Source organism: Lepus europaeus, chromosome 1 (assembly GCF_033115175.1).
Source record: "Lepus europaeus isolate LE1 chromosome 1, mLepTim1.pri, whole genome shotgun sequence".
NCBI classification, from domain to species: domain Eukaryota; kingdom Metazoa; phylum Chordata; class Mammalia; order Lagomorpha; family Leporidae; genus Lepus; species Lepus europaeus.
Genome location: NC_084827.1, coordinates 110,614,697 through 110,635,953, shown reverse-complemented (window position 1 = coordinate 110,635,953; position 21,257 = coordinate 110,614,697). Strand labels below are relative to the sequence as shown.

General features: G+C 42.0%; 1 long non-coding RNA gene across 1 annotated transcript in view; it reads right to left on the bottom strand.

Moving 5' to 3' along the window:
* LOC133756942 (uncharacterized) overlaps nucleotides 1-21,257 on the bottom strand; it is a 389,510-nt gene that overhangs the window by 29,259 nt on the left and 338,994 nt on the right. Inside the window, exon 2 of the long non-coding RNA XR_009865551.1 lies at nucleotides 10,378-10,512. This is a non-coding gene — a long non-coding RNA (uncharacterized LOC133756942). The remainder of the gene's footprint in view (nucleotides 1-10,377; nucleotides 10,513-21,257) is intronic.

The following is a 21,257-nucleotide window of genomic DNA, read 5'->3' as shown; positions in this document are numbered from 1 at the left end:
TGTGACAGGTTTGCTTCTGGGAGAAGGCTACAGTGCTCAGGAGAGCCCTCGGTGCTGTCTTCCTAGCACCCCCCTCCAAGCTCACAGACACCCACTGAGAGTAGCTACCACAAATCCCAGGAAAGAGCACTGTCATATGGCCATTCCTAATCCCAACAGCCACCTTTGGTGCCTTTACAATGTTTTTAAATCTAGGAGTTGTGCAACAGTCTGGTTTCCATTCCTGTTTGTTCAGGGGCGGAAGCACAGCTTAGGAAGGACTTTGGATATGGTTTATCCAAGGCCATAGAGAAATACACCATCAGAGAAGCAGACTTCTAGGCAGCAGCCATGCAGTTAGGGGAGTTGCCATGCCTATTCCAGAGTCAGGGCAGGAGGAGAGTGATTACAGAGAATGTGCTTGGCTATCCACTCCCCAGCTCTCTGGGACCCACAGCTGGAGCTGTGGGCTTCACCTATGGCATTGAGCCTCACCCAGGCAACTGTCTGGACCAACCCAGTCCCTCTAGTTAGGGAGACTAGTCAGGGGCAGAGACCAGTAACACTGTGGCTGACGATCTCATGGATTGCCCACTGACCATGTGCTCAGCCTTTAGGAGCTTGACTAATACATCGTGTGCGTGTGTGTGTATGTGTGTGTGTGACTAGACGGATGGTCTGGAATCCAGTTAAGTGTAACTGGCACCTGTTTGTTCTTTGTAGCTCACTCTCCAGAGCCTCATTTGCTCTGCTGGCAGGTGGCTGTGTGAACCCATCTTCCCAGGGCTACACTGAACCACAAATGAGATGGCATATGAAGCACATGGCAGCGAGGAGACGCTGGTGCCAGAGTCTTGACGTTTGTATGTTTTGTCATGTGAATGTTCTGGGGCCTGCAGTTCTGCCCCTGCACGTCTGGTGGAGCTGACACTTGGTAGCTCTCAGTGGAGAATCAGGTTTAATTACCGATATTCCTGTGTGACTCAGACATGCCTTCCTCTCAGCCCGTCCTTGACCCTCATCCCTCTGGAGCTTCATTTAGGCTGCAGTGCCTGTCCTCATCCCCTTCTCAACAGGGTGTCTTCAAACTACTGGAGGGTTCCGGTGGAGACGGGTAACAGGCCACAGCACAGGGACTTGGGTCTGCCTCACTGTCTCATTTTTCCTTCCTCAGCATTGCTTCAGCTGCTTGGTTAACTGTCCTGTAACAGGCCCCAGGGACCAAAGGACACTGGCACTTGCTCTCCCTGTCAACCTCCCCATCTCCAGCTCTAGAGATAGGAAGGGGAACCTGCATAAGTGCTGGTTGTCGGGCAGGAGAGGAACATACCATGAGCCCTGGTAGGCAGGGTGGCAGCAGGAACAGTTCATGAGATTGGGAGACAGATGACATGATCTATTCCCAGCAGTGTGACTGGAAGAAATATGGAAACCAAATGCGGATGGTGCCCGCCACCCTACTCTGCTGAAGAATGTCAAGGAGCGTCTATCTTTGGTAAACTGTGGGACACGCAGTTGAATACAAAGAAATGATGCCTAACTTTAGACTTTAGCTTGTAAGACTGAAGAGAAGGAATCAGGGAAGGGGCCGGCGCTGTGGCATAGTGGGTAAAGCCGCCAACTGCAGTGCCAGCATTCCATATGGGTGCCGGTTCAAGCCCCGGCTGCTCCTCTTCTGATCCAGCTCTCTGCTATGGCCTGGGATAGCACTGGAAGATGGCTCAAGTGCTTGGGCCCCTGCACCTGCATGGGAGACCCAGAAGAAGCTCCTGGCTCCTGGCTTCGGATTGGCACAACTCCAGCCATTGCGGCCATCTGGGGAGTGAACCAGCAGTTGGAAGACCTCTCTCTTTCTCTCTCTCACTGCCTCTCCTTCTCTCTGTGTGTGACTCTGCCTTTCAAATAAATAAATAAATCTTTTTTTTAAAAAAAAGAATTAGAGGGAAAACATCTAAAAATGTAGCTCTGAAACTGTCAGCATTCAAGACCTTCATCAGTATGTAATTTAAAAAGAAAAATAAAACTATCTGCCAACCTTGCAGTGGATATTGGATTATAGGCCGGATGATTTGTCAGACACGTTCGCGATGTCTAGAGAAATTAGAGTGGATCCAAGCCTAGCAAAAAGTCAAAGGGGCAAGAGCACAATCACAGTTCCTCTCATTTCCACAGGAGCTGGCTGGAGAGCGGTGGGCTCTCTCAACCCCCGCCCTGCGTGAGTCAGAGAGAAGGATGGATCCCCATGTCAGAAGTGCAAATAAAAAGGATGCTTAAAGAGGAGAAACAGGCAGGTGCTGTGGCTCACTTGGCTAATCCTCCTCCTGCGGCGCTGGCACACCGGGTTCTAGTCCCGGTTGGGGCGCCGGATTCTGTCCCAGTTGCTCCTCTTCCAGTCCAGCTCTCTGCTGTGGCCTGGGAGTGCAGTGGAGGATGGCCCAGGTGCTTGGGCCCTGCACCTGCATGGGAGACCAGGATAAGCAACTGGCTCCTGGCTTTGGATCAGCGCCGTGTGCCGGCTGCAGCGTGCCAGCCGCGGCGGCCATTGGAGGGTGAACCAACAGCAAAGGAAGACCTTTCTCTCTGTCTCTCTGTCTCTCTCTCTCACTGTCTAACTGCCTGTCCAAAAAAAAAAAAAGAGGAGAAACTGTTCAGGGTACTCTGTGTAAGACAATGTGAAATCAGCAAGAAAGTTATCTTCTACTGGCATCCTACCCCTGGGAAAATCCCTTTGGCTCACAGTAGGAAAGACTTAAAACAAACCTTAAAGATAATACTTATTTTAAACACACACACAGGTAAAGGATTTGACAGAATGTCTTAGGAGGCCCACGCTGGGGGGAGGCAAGCGTAAATGGGGGAAGTCCCTGGCATGAGCAGCAGCAGGCTCCTTGCTGTCTTTTGGCTTCTTTTGCTGGACTTCTTGTTCCCTCCTTCTCCTTCCCTTCCCATTCTTTGGAGTCTTATCAGATACCGGTGCTGGAGGAATTTTCTTCACAAGTGACGGGGCTCTGTGAAGTGGAAGAGCAGATCTAAGACTGCAGGTGGACAGCCACCTCCTTTCTCCATGCATTGGGGCCTCCTCTGAGGCTAGGCTGGGTGTAGTATTTGCTTTCTTGCCATTGCTGGCTGCTTGTCACATCTCCCTGCCACCATGGACCAGAATTCCAGGATGACAAGGACATTGTCTGTCTTAAGAATAAGAGCTAGCGGCCAGCGCCGTGGCTCAACAGGCTAATCCTCCACCTAGCGGCGCCGGCACACCGGGTTCTAGTCCCGGTCGGGGCACCGATCCTGTCCCGGTTGCCCCTCTTCCAGGCCAGCTCCCTGCTGTGGCCCGGGAGTGCAGTGGAGGATGGCCCAAGTGCTTGGGCCCTGCACCCCATGGGAGACCAGGAGAAGCACCTGGCTCCTGCCATCAGAACAGCGCGGTGCGCCGGCCGCAGCGCGCCAGTCGCGGCGGCCATTGGAGGGTGAACCAACGGCAAAAGGAAGACCTTTCTCTCTCTCTCTCTCTCTCTCACTGTCCACTCTGCCTGTCAAAAAAAAAAAAAAAAAAAAAAGAATAAGAGCTAGCACACATTAAACATATGTTGCGTTCAGTTTTCTAAGACCTTTACACTTACTATTCTACACTGTACAACCATCAGAGCTATGTTAGTCTGCATTTTAAAGAAGGGGCCTGGGGCTGGCGCCGCGGCTCACTAGGCTAATCCTCCGCCTTGCGGCGCCGGCACACTGGGTTCTAGTCCCGGTCGGGGCACCAATCCTGTCCCGGTTGCCCCTCTTCCAGGCCAGCTTTCTGCTGTGGCCAGGGAGTGCAGTGGAGGATGGCCCAAGTGCTTGGGCCCTGCACCCCATGGGAGACCAGGAGAAGCACCTGGCTCCTGCCATCGGATCAGCGCGGTGCGCCGGCTGCAGCGCGCTACCGCGGTGGCCATTGGAGGGTGAACCAACGGCAAAAAGGAAGACCTTTCTCTCTGTCTCTCTCTCACTGTCCACTCTGCCTGTCAAAAATAAAAAAAAAAAAAAGAAGGGGCCTGGAGTCATTGAACACTTTGCCTAGGGTCACAGGGCCATTAAATGGCAAAGTTAGGATTGAAACTCAGGCTGTCTGGCTTTAGCACTCCCTTCTTAAACCATGGTATGAGTTTTATCTCCAACTTCTAGTACATCGCCTGGGAAGCAGTCACTGTTTCTGGTTTTCCTGGGGTGATTAATTTTATGTGTTGAGTTGGATGGGCCACAGAGCCCAGTATTTGTCAATTTTATGGAAGTTTCTGTGAGGATGGTTTTGAATGAGATTTCTGTACATGTCAGTGGATTATGAGTGAGGTCATCCTATGGGGAAGCCTCATGTAGCTTCTTGAAGGCCTGTTCCGAACAGAAGCCTACTCTCCCGTGAACAGAAAGATACTGCGTTCTCCAGAGGGACTGCCTTCAGCCTTCTGCTGCAACACGTGCTTTTGAGACTTTGAGCTGGAACAACTGCTCAGTGTTGAGTCTCCAACCTGTGGCCTCCCCTGCCAGAATTAGAACTCACTGAGCCCCCATGATCATGTAAGCTCAAAATCTGTGTGTGTGTGTGTGTGTCTGTCTGTCTGTATATCTCCTGTGGCTTCTGTTTCTCTGGGGAACCCTGACTAATGCAATCTCTTTGGCTAATACGTTCCTCAGGCTAGGTTCTGGGCCTCCTTACAGACTGAGTGTTGCTTGTTTTCTAAACAAAGTCTCCTACCATGACCTCAGTTGCCATTTACATGCTGATAACTCTTAAATTTACACTGTGGCTCAGAGGTATGAATGGAGCTCCAGATCCTCATAGCACAAGTGTACTTGAATGTGTACTTGGACATCTGAGGGGCACCGTGAAGGCGACACGCGCAGAGGTAAATTCAGGCTCTCACAACCCTGACCTTCTTGCAAGGTTCTCAATTTCTGTGAAATATACCTCCATCCACTCGAAAGGCCAGGAGCCCTCCTTCCTAACAGCTCATTCCCTCTAATCTCAGTACCTCTTCCTCATCATGTCCTGGCAGGGTCACTTCAAATATTTTTTTTTTGTACAGTTCAACTCCTCTTCAGCTCCAACTACCACCTTACTCAAGCTGGAGTATTTCAGACCTTGATTCCTATAAAAACTTTTTAAGTGGTCTAGCTGCATATTCTGTCTCCTCCCGTCTCTTTCCTCACACTCCAGCTACAGTGATCTTTCTAAAACATGAAGCTGATCCTACCATTCTGAGCCACTCCCCAGTTGAAACCATTCAGTGATTTTCTGCCATGCTTCAGAGGAGAGGTAAATCCTTAGCAAGACTACACAGTGCTTCCCAAGGCTTTGCATGGTCACTCTGAAGCAGTTTTTTTCCTTGCTTTCTAGACTTCATCTTTTCAACATACTTCTCCAAAATTAAGGTGTATCATAAGTTCTTTGCATACATGTTCTAAGTTTATTTTACAAAATTTGGAACATTCTTCACAACTTTTCAATTGTCAGTTTAGGAGTCATGTCCAAGAAAAGCAGTTGTATTCTACACACCCCTCCCTCAGTCTAGTCAGATTCCTTTTTTATACAATCCCACAGTATTCATCCCAACTAATACAATAATAGCTATAATTTATAGAGTGCTTGTCAAGTTCATGTGTCAAACAGAGCACTGAAAATTTTGTAATCATGACATTGAAATATTATCTATGAAAACTTACCAAAATATCTGAGAAATTGGCAAAATTATCATTGTTATTTTGCAGAAGAGGAACCGAGAACCTGAATGGTAAGCTGATGGCCTCTTAAGTAGTGTGATGATATAGTGGCTAGTGGGCTCCCCCACTGACTGTGTACTTATAGTGAGCTAGGGCCGCTGTCAGCACTGTCAGAGGACCACGAGGCATGCAGAATGTGTTCAATGCAATCTTGTTGTTTGAAATAGTGCATATTTGAAGCCGGCGCCGTGGCTTAACAGGCTAATCCTCCGCCTTGTGGCGCCAGCACACCGAGTTCTAGTCCCAGTTGGGGCGCCGGATTCTATCCCGGTTGCCCCTCTTCCAGGCCAGCTCTCTGCTATGGCCCGGGAAGGCAGTGGAGGATGGCCCAAGTCCTTGGGCCCTGCACCCACATGGGAGACCAGAAGCACCTGGCTCCTGGCTTCGGATCAGTGCGATGCGCCAGCCGCAGCGGCCATTGGAGGGTGAACCAACGGAAAAAAGGAAGACCTTTCTCTATGTCTCTCTCTCTCACTATCCACTCTGCCTGTCAAAAAAAAAAAAAAAAAAAAAAGAAATAGTGCATATTTGAATGAGTAATTAACTACCACACATTTTAATACCGAAACTAACTGGTATTCCTTTTGGTCTCTATTCCAGATCAGTCACCTATGCGATTGTTCACAAAATTCTAGACAGCCGCTTACAAATGAGAAAATGGCAGCCACCAAGCTGAGATGTTTTAGAGTATCCTCCACTCTTCATTCTGATGGCCATCTGCTCCATTTCCAAGTGTGGTACCAGTTCAGTTTAATTTTACTCACAGTTTTTTTTTTTTTTTTTTAATCTCAGCCCTTCTGGAGCTTCTAAAATAGAAGGACTCACTCTCACACAGACGTGCACACATAAACGTGTGTACCTTGTATCAGGTAAGTGCACACTATGGAATAATGCAGCCCTAACAGATGACTTATTTGCATAATAATCTAATGGGAGCTGGGCCCTCGGCTTCTCATTTTTAGACTCAGGAGTCCTAACTCCTCCATCATGGTCCACGCACCTCTGTGGGCCTTGCAGTTCTTGACTGGATGTCAGCCAGAAAACCCTTAGCCTCCAATGAGCATGGCATTTCCACTCACTCTCTGTCCCTATCATACAAGCCAGAGTTGCAGTAAGATTCATACAAGTGCCCTGGCGCATGGGAAGAGAGGGCTTCACATTAACTGTGGAAAAGCCTGTGCAGGAGGAGATGCTGAGTAAATCTCGAAGGATAGGGAAGCCCATGACAGGAAGAGAGCATCACTGGTCTACCTGAGACCGGTGCCAAGAGAGATGGGGTCTGAAACTAGGCAGGAAACAGGTGTGAGAAAATCAGTCCACCTGTGCCTTGATTTAGGTGTTTGTAGAGTCAAGTAGGAATTATTGTAAAATCTCTTTGTCTTGCTTTCCTGTGCTGCTTCTCTAAGTAATTAAATAACAAACCATGAGTATCTTATTCCCTAATGTGAAGATATGAAATAATTAGAGGGTGTGCTGTGCAAGAATTTTGATGTCATTGAAAACTTCTATTTTCAAGTCTTTGCTAATTACAGAGGATGAGACACAACAAAGAGAAAGTGCACAATTAGCAGAGCACAGTTTATTCCAACCGGCTCTGTTTAGAGGCTCTTCTGAATATGAAATTGATCAATAGTGGTCTAGTATTTATCTATTTCAGAGGAAAACTCTGAAGATTTTAGAAGTGAACTATTTGGCCAGTTGAATTTGATTGTGCAGGTCATAAGGATCACACTCTAGTGTAAATAATGGGGAAGAAGGAGCAGTCTTCATAGAGAGAAGAACTCTGCCCCTCCCTTGGTTTGCCGCTCACTGCCTGTGATCATGAACTTTCTGAGTGGCTTCCTCCACTGCATGGGGATCAGTATCTGTAGGAAATCCACTAGCACTGAGTCTGGACTTCACAGCAAGGACTCAATTTTTATTTTGGATCCAATTCTCTTCCCTCCCCCTACTTTTCGTTTCCTAAGCAGGATTTCATACACCTCAAATAAAAATCCCTAAGATGTTAAGAACTGTACAAGAATAGCTGTAATATCAGAGGGATGTACTTCTAAATCTACAAAACTTCAATAAAGGCAGTTATAATATCAGTGGCTCTATCTGAGCAGTGTCAAGGATAAAGAAGTACCTCAGCTGTCAAGTTCCAGGAGGGCTGACTCAGCAGTTCTTTTCTGCCAAAGAAGATAAACTGTGTATTGTGCCATTTGCTTTTTGCTAGGGGGTTCTTCTGTTTCGTTTGCAAACTAGATCTTAAGTGCAAAAGACAAAGTCTCCACAGAAATAGTAAAAAGGCAGAGGAGTCCTATAAATGTTTGGGTTTTTCCACAGATTCTATTGCCAGGATATTAGAAATGCATATGAAAACCTGAGAGCTCAAAAATTGCACAGTATTACATATGATTCAATTGCAAAATGCCTTGGGCTGCCCATCCCAATCCTCATCTCAGCTGTGAATGGCCTATACACCCAAGTGCATCTCAATATTGACTGAAAGGATAGAGGCCCTTAGCTTCTGAGAAGGCATTAGGATTGCATTATCATATCAATAGCCCACATGCAAAATTCTTGATAAAAAGGATCATAATCCAGAGGCAAGAGATAAAATATGAGAGTTTGATTTGTGTAAACAAATCAAAGGCATTTAGAGTCAAACTACTTAATCTGTCTTAAAGCATTGCTAGGAATATAAACATTAGAACAGCTAAGAGCCAGACAGCCTAGAGTAGAAGGGCACTCTAAAGATTATTTGCTATTTTTCCTGATTTACTATAATCCAGGTATTTTGGCTGTTAGGAACCATCCAAGCTTAATTTCTTGTCTTCAAGTTTCTGCAAATCACCCAGCTGTCTCTTCAGGTATGCCTCTTGTGACAGCCAGGAGAGTCTCCTTTATGTGCCTTAACAAAAAGCTTCCACAACTTAGTGCCTGAAGGCCATGAAAGTTTGTGGTTTGCTCATGGTATGTGGGCATTGTGGGTTGGTTGGGGGTCTATGATTGTTGAATTCATACAGACTCCAGGGGGAAGGAACAAATACATCACCCTCTAGAATGGCAGAGTAAAGGCAGCTACATCTTTGTAATGGCAATTAGCTGCTCCAGCATGGAAGTGATGCATAAGCTTTCTACTCAAGTCATTGGCCAGGCCATGTCCCATGGGCCCCCGGAAGCTCAAAGGGCCCGAAGCCATGCCTGAAGGTGAGGGGTAGGGGGCTCCTCTTGACTCTCATACTTCTCCTGACCATCCAGCCTCAAGTAGGCTTCAGCTCTTCACTGCCTGGGCAACACTTTGGTTTCTTTCATAAAGTTTATCACAATTTGTAGTTGCATAATTTGTTTATTTTCTGTTTGGTTTTTAGTCTGTTTGCTCCAATGGATTCTAAGATCCTTAAATGGAAGGACCATTGTGTCAGGCTAATTCCATGTAGTAGTAGTTCTCAAAAGTGCTCCATCTGCCTAACATTGAATTTCTCTGTCTTGACATGGGAGAATCCTTATGCTTATGATCCCATGTCTCCTAGTCTATGTTTGTCCTGTTGGCTGTGTGATGTTCCTTTCCATCGATTCACATCAGTGGGTGCTCCTGCTATACGACAGCAGGACTTAACACAAAGACAGACTGATATTCTTTCAAAACCAAGCACCTGGCGACTGAAACCTCACAGAAACCTCCAACGGCTGTGAAAACCCACGTATCCAGTGTAGATGGCTGTAAACTCTGGAAATAATGAAAAGGGGAAAGGCATTTGGTGAAATGACATTTTGTTGTGTGTGTGTGTTTTTTTTTTTTTTTGCAAATTTCTTGCAAGGAATTAGTTCAGGGGATCCTTTACCTTACACTAACAGTTGGACTTCAGTGTCCTGTTCAGCCTGGCATTTAGTAGGGACTCTGTACAAGCTCTCTGCTTCACAGACAGTTTACTAACTGTGGTCTGAAGTTACAGAGGCTTATGTTCTTATCCAAATGTTTATAAGTGTCATCCAAGTGCCCTCTTTCCAATGTGGGGTGCTTTTTTCTGATCCACACTCCAGTAGGGCTGCAATTACATTTATTTAATTAACATGCTTTATAGTACAAGAAAAGTATAGAGGACTATTCTGAGTATTTGTCTTACTTTTTATCACTTTCAGTAAGAACATTTTATAATTATTTTTTATTTTAAATACTATTAATAACTATACCATCATGTTCTCTACAAAATCCTATTATTTTCAAATGAAATAAGAAGTGGTTGAAGTACAATTGCCTATGGGACAAGGTTATTTTAGCAAAGAAGATTCAAGAATCAATTAGCAATGGCCTTAGAGAAATGGATTTTAAATAGGAATAGTCTCAGGTCACCTAAAGCGTATCTTTAGTTCCATAATAGTTCATCTTAAAAGAGGCCACCACCAAACTCAGTCAAAGGTTTTGAAGATACTTATAAATACATTTTAAAAAATGCCTTTTTTAAGCAATGAATTTTTTCTCCTGTATCATTCAGGAATATGGCTCTTATGGCAAAGGTAGTTAATATTCTGTAGTAAGTAAATATTAATGAAAGAAAAAGATATATTTAGATGTTGACTTCTGATTGTATAGAATTGCTGTCATTTTTCTTCAGTTATGGGCTGCAGAGCTGAGCAGTGCATTCTTCCTACCTGCTGGACCACATGTGCCATGTTCTCTTCCTTCTTAGTAAAGGTGCAGGCCCCAAGCATGGTCTTGATCTGTCTGATGAGGAGGCTTGAGGGACTTGTGCTGAGAGAAGCAGCCGCTTAGCAAACTGCTGAATCCTAAGTGGAAGCAAAAAGAGAGAAAACTTTAGAAATAGAGTCATTGAGGCCAGCTCTGCAGCACAGCAGGGTAAAGCCCAGCCTGGAGTGCCAGCAATCCACATGGATGCTGGTTCAAGTCCTGGCTGCTCCACTTTCAATCCAGCTCCCTGCTAATGCACCTGGAAAAGCAGCGGAGGATGGCCCAAGTCCTTGGGCCCCTGCACCCATGTGGGAGACACAGAAGAAGCTCCTGGCTCTTGGCTTCAGCCTGGCCCAGTCCCGGTCCTTGCAGCCATTCGGGGAGTGAATGGAAGACCTCTTTCTATGTCTCTACCTCTCTCTGTAACTCTGACTTTCAAATACATAAAAAAAAAATTTAAAAAAAGAAACAGAGCCATGTATTGTGTTATCATGTCTTGGTCAATCATGGGCTGCATATATGATGATGGCTACACTACACAGCCTAGGCATGTAGTAGGCTGCATCATCTAGGTACACGTAGGTACACTTTGTGGGGTTCACAAGACAAAAATCATCCAGTGATGCATTTCTTAGAACGTATTCCCATTGTTGAGTGATGTATGACTTTAACAGAGATTGAGTTTGGAAAGATAGACAGTTCTATCACACACACACACACACACACGCACACAAACTTCTATTCAGACTATAAATACAATACACAGAATAGAATGTGAATAAACATTGACTAGAGGTTGATTTAATGGCAGAGAAAAAAAGAATGGGCATAGGCATTGTGTTGCAGTGGGTTAAGCCACCACCTGTGAGCCCATTTCCCACATCAGACTGCTGGTTCAAGTCCCTTGGCTACTCAACATTTTCAATTCAGCTTCAGGAAAATGCGCATGAAAGGCAGTAGGTGATGCATGAAGAGCTTGGGCCCCTGTCATCCATGTGGGATACCCAAAAGAAAATCCTGGCTTCTGGCTTCAACTTGGCCCAGCTCCAGGTTGTGTACATTCAGGGAGTGAACTAGCAGATGGAATCCTCTCCTCTCCTCTCCTCCCTTCTCCTCTCCACTCCTCTCCGTACCCCTTCCTTCCATTCCCCTCCCCTCTCCTCTCTTCCTCTCCCTTTCCCTTCCTCCCTCTGTGTGTCTCCTTCTATCCTTGCCTTTCAAATAAATAAATATTTTTTAAAAATGGCAATGAGAGACTGAACTTGTGCCAGAATTGCAAGCCCAGATGCTGCAAGCTCAGACAACTAAGATAAAAGAGGGAGCAGGACAATCTGGAATGGTAAGGACCATGGTGTAGTACTGAGTACGTACCCCATTTGAAGGGGGCAGCCATAGTTCAGGTCTAGTTGATGATTTTCGTTGCTGCCAAAAGGGGAAAACAGGCTCAGTAGTGTCACAACTATGTATTTTCAAGGGAAAGTATGTAGATTTTATGAGAAATCTTTTGAGTTATATATTTTAGAGTCCATGACTTAAAAAACAAAGCAAGATTTTGTGCAGGTCAAACAAGGCTAAAGCCCAAGCCCAAGTGAGGGTCAGGGGTAGCTCATGGGTGGCTTGTTTTTACCTAAGATTCAGTGCAACATCTTTTCACGTGATGAAAATGGGTCCAGAGGGCTGAAGCCACTTGGGCAAGGACATTCAGCTACTTGGTGGCAGAGCTGGAGTTTTAGATACTTTCCCTTTCCCTTATGACTGTATCTGATGTGACCTATTGAAGTCACAGATTGGAAGCCAACCAGAGGCTGCCTTCCATGGACTTGATTCTTGGGTGTCAAGCTGTGTATACGCAGAACTTCCTAATGAGAGGTGTGATTTTCTAGTCTCACCATTCTGAGGATGGAAGGCATTCTAGATGAAGCTGAGTGACAGGAACACGATTGTCCCTTCTAAGAAACCAGACTTGGTTACAGACATTTCTCTGGGCCAGTGTTTGAGCAGTCAGGACAGATGGGAAGGGTGGTGGGGTAGTTCCCTCTGCATCCATGTGTTGGCTCCACTTCTGCTAAATGGCTCTCTGTCTGTCTGACATTCTGTGTTGTCTGATGGTTGTGTAGCAGTTGGGTTTAAACACTGTCTCAGACACTGACTGACTTAACTTTTCTAGGTCCTATGTGGAAAATAGTGAGGACAATAGTGTCTGAATGATAATGTTGTCTTGAGTTTTAAATGAATCAATACATAAAAAGTGCTTAAGATGTTGCTTATACAAGGTAGGTGTAAATATTAGCAAGTATTTGTAACAACTACCAAAATTTATTGAATGCTTCCTATACACTAATTTGCTTGCATTTATTAAATGTCATCATCACCAAAATCCTCTTAGTTTTATAATATTAACTTTACTTTGATGATGAGAAAACCATGACCTTGGGAGATCAAATCTCTTGTTCAATGTCACTTGGGTATTTTGTGGAGCTAGTGTTTTAATCTGGCTTACTTATTTTATCATTTTGTGTAATCCACCCCTCAGACACATCCTGATTTCAATGTTTGACTATTGAGTAAACAAAAAACTGAAGACACTCTCCAGATCTTTAAAGGAGAGCAAATCAAACTTGGTAAAACACCAAAATACTTAAGTGAAATACCAAAGCAAAGGGGCCCCAAAGCAAATAACCAAAAGCGCTGCAATGTTTAATAATTTTTGCCTTATGTAAAAACATACTAATTTATAATGGGAGTGCACCACATAGCTGAAAATAAGCGGAGAGCATGTAGCTGATTTTTGTCTTCATGAACTGCCATTCCCACCCATAAAATACTGTAAGTCTTAATAGTTTATTTGCTTAATATTGCTAAAATGCTTTCCATGGTTTTAGCCTACCTCTGGCTACTGGAGGCATTTGGGGAATGAGTCAGCAGATGGAAGATCTCTCTGTCTCCATGTCTTTTTCCATCTATCTGCCTCTCAAATAAAATGAAAATTAAAATAATAAAAATTAAAATAAAATTTAAGTTTCTTTTTTCATAGAAGCTTATTTTCAGAGAAAGAGTGGTATAAAACAAACATTGTCAAAGTATATGAAGCATTAATATGGAGTGCCTTATATAAAATATTGAATAAAGAAGAGGAAGGAAACAAGAATGAGGAAAATGAGAAGTTATCCGATGCTACCATGAGCCAGATCCCATACTAGGTACTGTTATATTCATCATGGCATTTACTCAGTGAAAAATATACAAATAAGGGCCAACAAAGAGTAGAAATACATCTAACTCAGCTTTTCAAGGGCAGTTACCACAATTTAAGTATCTTCAATGTTGCTTAGATGGAACACTCATTATGATTTTTTTGGAGGTTGGGGTACATTTAAAAAGTAGCTTTTGCCAAACAAGGGCAAGGACAGAGGGTATTATTTTACCCTAAATACTTAATTACCGTCAATATGGGGAAATACTAAATAGGAACTATATAGGTGCAAATTATCTTTGCTTTAGCATGGACTTGATATTATCATAAGTGATACTAACATCAATCCACAGAAGTAATACACTTGTATTAAGCAGGAGCGTATTGTACAAGATGAAAATACAAGCCGTTCAATCTGATATTTAAATTATAATCTCAGTATTTAAGTTAAAGGCATTGCAACTTTCCAGAATATGAAATGCATCCGTATTCAAATGTAGGTTTTAGAATACAAAACAATATTTCAAAGTCAAATAGAAATAAATTTGTTCATTATCTACTCTTTTGGATAATTGCCATTATTGCTATTTCTCCTTGGGCAGATAATTGAAAATTGACTATACAAATTGTTGTGTTTTTCTGGGGAAATAGCCTAGACTCAAAATTTGTCACCCACGTTTGAATCTAATTTACAATTTTATCAGGGCTAAAAATTATAGTTATTCTAGTATGTTGTTCTATTACATTTCATTAATATGGTGCCGTCCTTTTTGCTTCATGTAGCACACGGTTTTGCCAGTGCTTTTTATGCCTCAGGAATCCATCCACTTTGTGTGCCTACTTACACTTGTTAGCTATGGGAGAATTTGTTACATAACAGAATAAATCCGCAGTAACATTTGGGTATGAGATTTAGTCTTCCCAGTTTTGCCACAGCTCTCTCTGTGGCAACAAAGGAATTTGCAGTGCCCAATGTTAGCATCTGGCTATATTTGGTGCTGGGGTGTGTGTGTGCGTGCGTGCGTGTGTGTGTGTGTGTATTTTGCTTGACATAAAGAACTTGAATAAATACCAACAGAACATCACAGAAAGTGCTGCTGAGTTGCTACTTACTACCTTATCAAGGCAAATTCTGTGATTTATTAGGAAATCCAGGAGATGCGATAGTTGATCTAATTAGGAGAGAGAATGGAGGAACTTCCCTCTCTAAGTTTCAACAATAATGAACTTAACTTTCCATTTCTCTTTATCCTCTGTAGGGTTCCCAGGAGGAAGAGTTAAGAGTCAGATTCCCATGTAGGAACTTTACTGGGGCATGTTCTTATGAACCACATCTGTCACTGAGGTGTGGGGAGGAGGAAGAAATAAAGAGAAGGTTGAATAACTGATGCAGTCACAAGCAGGGACCTGGGCTGACCCCTGAAGGCTCTGGAGCTGGAACAGCTCTGGAATCCAGTGTGTGCTGAAGCCAGCCTCTGTGGCCTGCGCAGAGCTGGTAACACGCATCTCTCCTCAACTTCATGTTCAGTGACATTGTGTGGATACCCTGAAATTGGCAGGGTGTGTATGTATGCTGGGGGATTATTTACCACACAGTAATTGGCAAATAATAGACATGGAGGCTTCCCCACTCCCCTCTCCCAGGTCCTTGACCCCTGGAAGGCTGGTTTATCAGGACACCCTCAGTAAGAAAGATAGCTTTTATATTATGTGCCAAAATCCATGTGAAAAGTTATTCATCGTACATTGGGCTACACAGAAGGAATTGTATACTGTACTTCTAGGGCTTGCATTGCTGTCACGCCTCAGGCCAAGTCGCTTCTGTTCTACACGGAACATCATTCTAATCTGGGGATTTGGAGGTCTGCTGTGCAGTGATCTTTATCATTGGCTTTCTGAAAGAGGCAACTAACCTCCCATGGAAATGGAATAATCTCTGAGACACAACTTGCTAATATGTCCCTCATAGCCTAGGGGACAGACTTATCCAGCACCCTGGACATAGTTAAGAGAAAAAAACAACTTTTTGTTTGAAAGTACTATCATTTCGTGATCTGTTACCATGGGCATTTGTTTAATGAAGTAGGGTAACAATAATTATAGCAAGTCTTTATTCAATATTGAAGTCATAAGTATGTTTGGAATAACTTTGTGTTGAGCACCACAGGGTGAGAAAAGATTTTTGATGTATTATCCAAGTTGCATGCAGAATTTGGGCTATAATCATTCCAACCATTTTGAAATTTAATTCCTAAGAATGTGAGCTAAGCCAATTGCTGCATACACATACCAATATCTTTTAAAAATGCATTAAGCCTGTGATTATAAGCTAAATCAAAATTATGTTACTGCAAACTAAAGAGAAAAAAAGAAAGGAAAGGAGGGGGGATTGATAGAGATAGGGAGAGAGGAAGTATGGTTTTTTTTTCTTAGAATTGTATCTATAAAATACATTAAATCTGTTCTCTTTATATTAATAAAATTTAAAATAATAAAAAAAGAAAACTCTGTAAATTGCTGTGAGAAAGTTCACCAGTAGGTGGGGTTGCAAAAACTTTTAGGGGTGTTATTCTGAACAAAGATGCACATCTACCAAAGTTCTTTCTTCTCCTGTTTTACCCATAGAAAAAGAGTGAGGAAAGAGGCAAAATTTGACAGAGTGATTCTTAGTATACAGAGACTCTTCTCAGCTTTGCTCCTTACATCCTACACTCACGCTGAATTTTGGCAATGCAGTTTCTGCAAAAACACCAGTTAGGTATCTGTTGTAGAAAGCACAATCGGCATGGAATGAGGAAAAGTCATGGTATAGTATATGAGGCTAAAATTGATGAAGCTTAGTTAAATAAGAAGTGTGGATGATTCTGAAATTCAATTCTTAAAAAGAGACTTAGTATTGACTATCTATTCTATTGTCTACTACATTTCTGTAATAGACATCAAAGAAGACAGGAAGTGAGATTTTCAACAATTGTCCTTTCATAACAAGAAATCATTAGGAAGAAATTCTGTCTTATACCTCACAACTTACAATAGGACCCTGCACATAGTAGAGATTCAGTCTAATTCAATAACTTCTTAGATATATTGATGAGATATAGCTAGGACCATATTTAAGTTCCATAATCAGTTGAATTCCTCTGCCATAATAGTCACTGTCTCATTCAGCAACACTGTGTTGAGTATTTTCTATATTACCATATTCTTTTTTTACATTTTTTTAATCTTTAATTTAATAAACATAAATTTCAAAAGTACAACTTTTGGAGTATAGCAGTCCCCCCCCTCCCCCCATAACCACGCTTCCACCCACAAACCATTCCATCTCCTACTCCCTCACCCATCCCATTCTTCATTAAGATTCATTTTTAATTATCTTTATATACAGAATATCAACTTAGTATATACTAAGTAAAGATTTCAACAGATTACCATATTCTACTAGAAGCTGGGGATACAGAGGATTTTGTATCTTTCTTGCGACAGATATTATTCAGATGATGACCATTAATGGAGATATTGAAGCCCAGAGGAGGGATCCTGAACTGTGTGTGTATGTGTCTGTGTGTACATATGCCTGTGGTATGTGTCTTAGTGTGTGAATAAACACAATTTTGTCTTGAATGAAGTACGGAAGGTTAAGAGCAAAACTTTCTCTTTTCTGACTGAAAAACATGAATGTAGTACTTCTGTTAATCAAATGGGACATACTGGGAGGAAGAAAGAATACAGATGCATGGAGCCCTAAAAATAACCTGGCCTGATTTTTTCCAATTTTAGGCTGAAATATATCTGACCTTGTCATTCAATAGCCATTTTATTTTCTTTTTACATGCATTCAGATGTAATGTCCTGAGAATTTAAAGAGGAATGAGTAAATCCAAGTTGTTTTCAAAATTTTATTAAGCGGGATAGGAGAGGGAGCAGGAGATGGGATGGTTGCGGGTGGGAGGGAGGTTATGGGGGGAAAAAGCCACTGTAATCCAAAAGTTGTACTTTGGAATTTATAATTATTAAATAAAAGTTTAAAAAATGTTATTAAGCAAGAAATTCCAGATATCTGAAATGCCATGATCCTTTAAAAATTTTTTATTTATTTATGTCTACACGCAAAATTCTAGCCTAGATAAATGAGTTGTTGCACAAACAATTTTGGTAGAACATGAATACCACTTTATAAAATATACAGAATAATGAGATGGTTCATGTTTGATGGCCACACTTTTTAGCTGTGTCTTTAGGTCTCTGCCTGTATAGTTGATAGAAGCTGGCTATTAAAATCACTCCAGAGCCTATGTGCAAAAGAATTTTGACTGAGTACACTACTCTCTAGGAGGATTTATGAGGTCATGCTTAGCATATCTTGCAAATACTGTTATAATAAATTATTCCCTATGAGTTCATGGGATTTGAACACAACTTGTGATTTTGATGTAAATTCTCTGGAACGTGCTAGCAACAAAGAGAATTTAATTTGATTCAACAGCGGGCAGTTGTTTGTTTTGCTTTTCTATAGGTATTTTGTTTTGGATCCATCTCTTTAAGAATAGATACTGTACCTGAACCTAGGGACAATGGTTGAGTGAATAGACCATATCTCTACAAATGCATCACCACCATTGAAAAACAACAAAACCAACCAACACCTTCAAGCCTATGCCCTAATGAGAGCTGAAGAAGCAATAGCACTTCTGAGTGCAGAGAGCAGTGTCTTGCTACGACATGTACCTGGAAAATCATCTCTTTTGCATTCTGGTTCTTCACCAGATTAAGGCCCACCTGGTGCAGATGCCAGCAGCCACCCTAACCAGAGAGAAGTGTGATAGGGAACCTGGAGCAACTCCCACAGGAGACAGGGTGTGGAGACGGGACTCACAGTGAGGCCTCCTTTTGTCCTTAATTGATCACACTGAGTAGAGATTTCTCTGCTCCAAGGTCAATGAGACTTGCTGAAGTTGTGGCTGGACAAGCACGAGACCCATTAGGGGAGCAGTGCATCTTTTCCCCTAAAGCACAAAGTTCTTTCCTCACCCTCTGATTTTATTGATGAGCACTCATGTGTGAAAATAAAATGTACACTTATTATTCCAAGTTGAGTACATGCCCCTCAGCAGACCTATCAGAGAAATGGAGAGTCAAACCTGCCACTGTGAAAGGGTTTTCCATGTGTTGTCCAAGTAGCAACAGAAATCAGTTTAGAATTGTCATGAGTCAACAGGCAAATGGTTAGAACTCTTGTTTAAAAAAAGTACAAACTTTTCAAGCTTTTTAATTTGGAAAAATAAGATAAAGCCTTAGATGAAAGATCTCATAGAAGAACTAAATCTGAACATCAGATACTTAAGAATTAGTTCATAAGAGGCAGTTTACAATTTTCACTATAATTATGCTACATGAATGTGATTTTATAACTATTTCAGTACTTGGATTAATGCATTTCCCCCCCAAGTTTTGAGATCTAGAACACCTGAGTTGTCAAGAGTTCTGGGGGCCTGTTAGATCTTGCTACCTCACAGTAACATATCCCCAGGGTGTCTGGCCATTCTTTGTTGCTTCCAAGTTCTCCAATGTTTAGGTGCCTGCTTATCTCTGAGGACAGGGTACATAGGCTATGTGGTCATACTTTCTTCTTGTGTTATTATTTTTGCCTGATTTCTTTCCAGGAGGAACTGTACATTTTAACTGGACAGACATGAAGAGAGGAAACTATTTTTCTGCCAAGATAATGATCAACTACCTTGGGCTGTATGTGCAGAGTTTTCTGGAACTCTATTAGAAAATTATCTGATAAGCTGTCTTTGGGTCTGAGTGTTGTTTTCCGTGTGTAGGGCAAGAAGTGGAACTTACAAGGCTTAGAAGCTTAGTTGGGCATCATTTAAACTCTAGGCGGTAAACAACTGTTTGTATAGATGGCCAGAATAATCATTATTAGAATTAAAAGTTGTAATGAGTCTTACCTGGTCTGCTTATAGTCATTAAACCTAACACAATGGTAACTCTGAAGATAGGATACCTTAAGCAGTCCATTTATGCCTTCATTCAGACCTTCTTGGCTCAGCTCCTAACTACTAGTTAGTTATCTTTTCTCTTTAAGTGAAAAAAAAATTTTTTAAAAGAGTCACAAATCAGGGAAAATGTGCATGTACTCCTTGGTACACGTTTTCTCCTGGGGAAAAGGGGGCAATAAATACAAAAGGACCTGTGAAATATGCCTCCACTTAAGTAAAATACAACTCTTTCATGGGGCTAAATGTGTACCCCAGAAGTGCTCACTACTCAATGGCATCACAATACATGTGACTGAATGAATGTGAATGGGTCAGTGACAGTGTGCTTTATTCAAAAGATGCATTCCCTGGGAGAGTGCGGGATAAATGGACTGAATGTTCTTTTATTTGTGAGCCTTTGCTCAAGAAGCCAGTGGAGACAAGTATGCAGAGCAAAACCATCTGCTAAAGGTGAAAGAGATGTGTGAGCTGCTACACACATGCCGTTGCCTAGACGAGGATCTGCCAGAGCCACAGGCACCAGCATATTTTCTCTTCTTCCTTACCTGGAAGATTGCAATTTAAGGTAAGGTACCTTAAATTATACAGAATATAACAATGTGTTTTCCAAAAAAATAATAGAGGCAATAGAGTTAAGTATATTGTGAGATCCTGAGAGTATCAGAACACCTCACAAATGCCCCAGTATACCACTACAGCAATGGTATTCATTTTCATAAGGCAATTATCAACTTATGTATGATGCATTTTGTACTATAGTATTTGAGATCCAAGATCTTCAGGAAATATGATGCTGCAATCAAAACATAATTGAGCTATTTTGGAACAGGAAGTCTACTTGCTCTTCCAAACACATAAAAACAGTTTTGCTTCACTGCAAGTTTTTAAGGATTTACTTTAAGTGAATTTCCATGCTTGATGGAAACTTTCTATGGAAGGATATTGATGTGTTTGTGTGTGTGGGTTAGGGCTGTGTGGACATGGTCAGCAGTAATGAATTAATTTCCACAGTTGACCTCCTAGGCCATCTACACATCAAAAATTCTTTGCAGTGTAAATAAAGTCTTATACACGTGGAAGACTATCTTATATTCTTTTGTGATTAAGAAACACTGACACATTTAAAACATTATGGTCTATATTCTAGAGCTTTGTTATTACTTGCTCTTATGGATTACAAAAATAGAGCAAACTTATCAGCAATCACAACATATGAACTGCAACGGAGTGATCTTCTTGGATTACTTCTCTAACCTGTAGTCATGTATTTCAAGAGTTATTAATAAAATAGTTCTAACAGAGACTTAATAGAGATATATAATATAATGAGGACAGGATAACTATAATGAGATTTTCAATTATGAATGAGTACCATTATAAGAAATCATTAAACCATTTGCTATATTAAGTAAAAATGTTTAGAACTTGCCCCAAAATAAGATATTTAGAAAGAAAGATGAGAGTAGAAGTAGAATTTTTTGTGTGTGTGAGTAGCCAGTGTACGGGATTTCTTTTTATTCTTTACACTTTTATATTGTTTGAGTTGCTTACAACAATCATGCATTTAAATATTACTTGCATATTTTTTACAACACTGACAAGAAAAAAATTGACACAAAGTGAGATAAACAGCCCTTTTGGA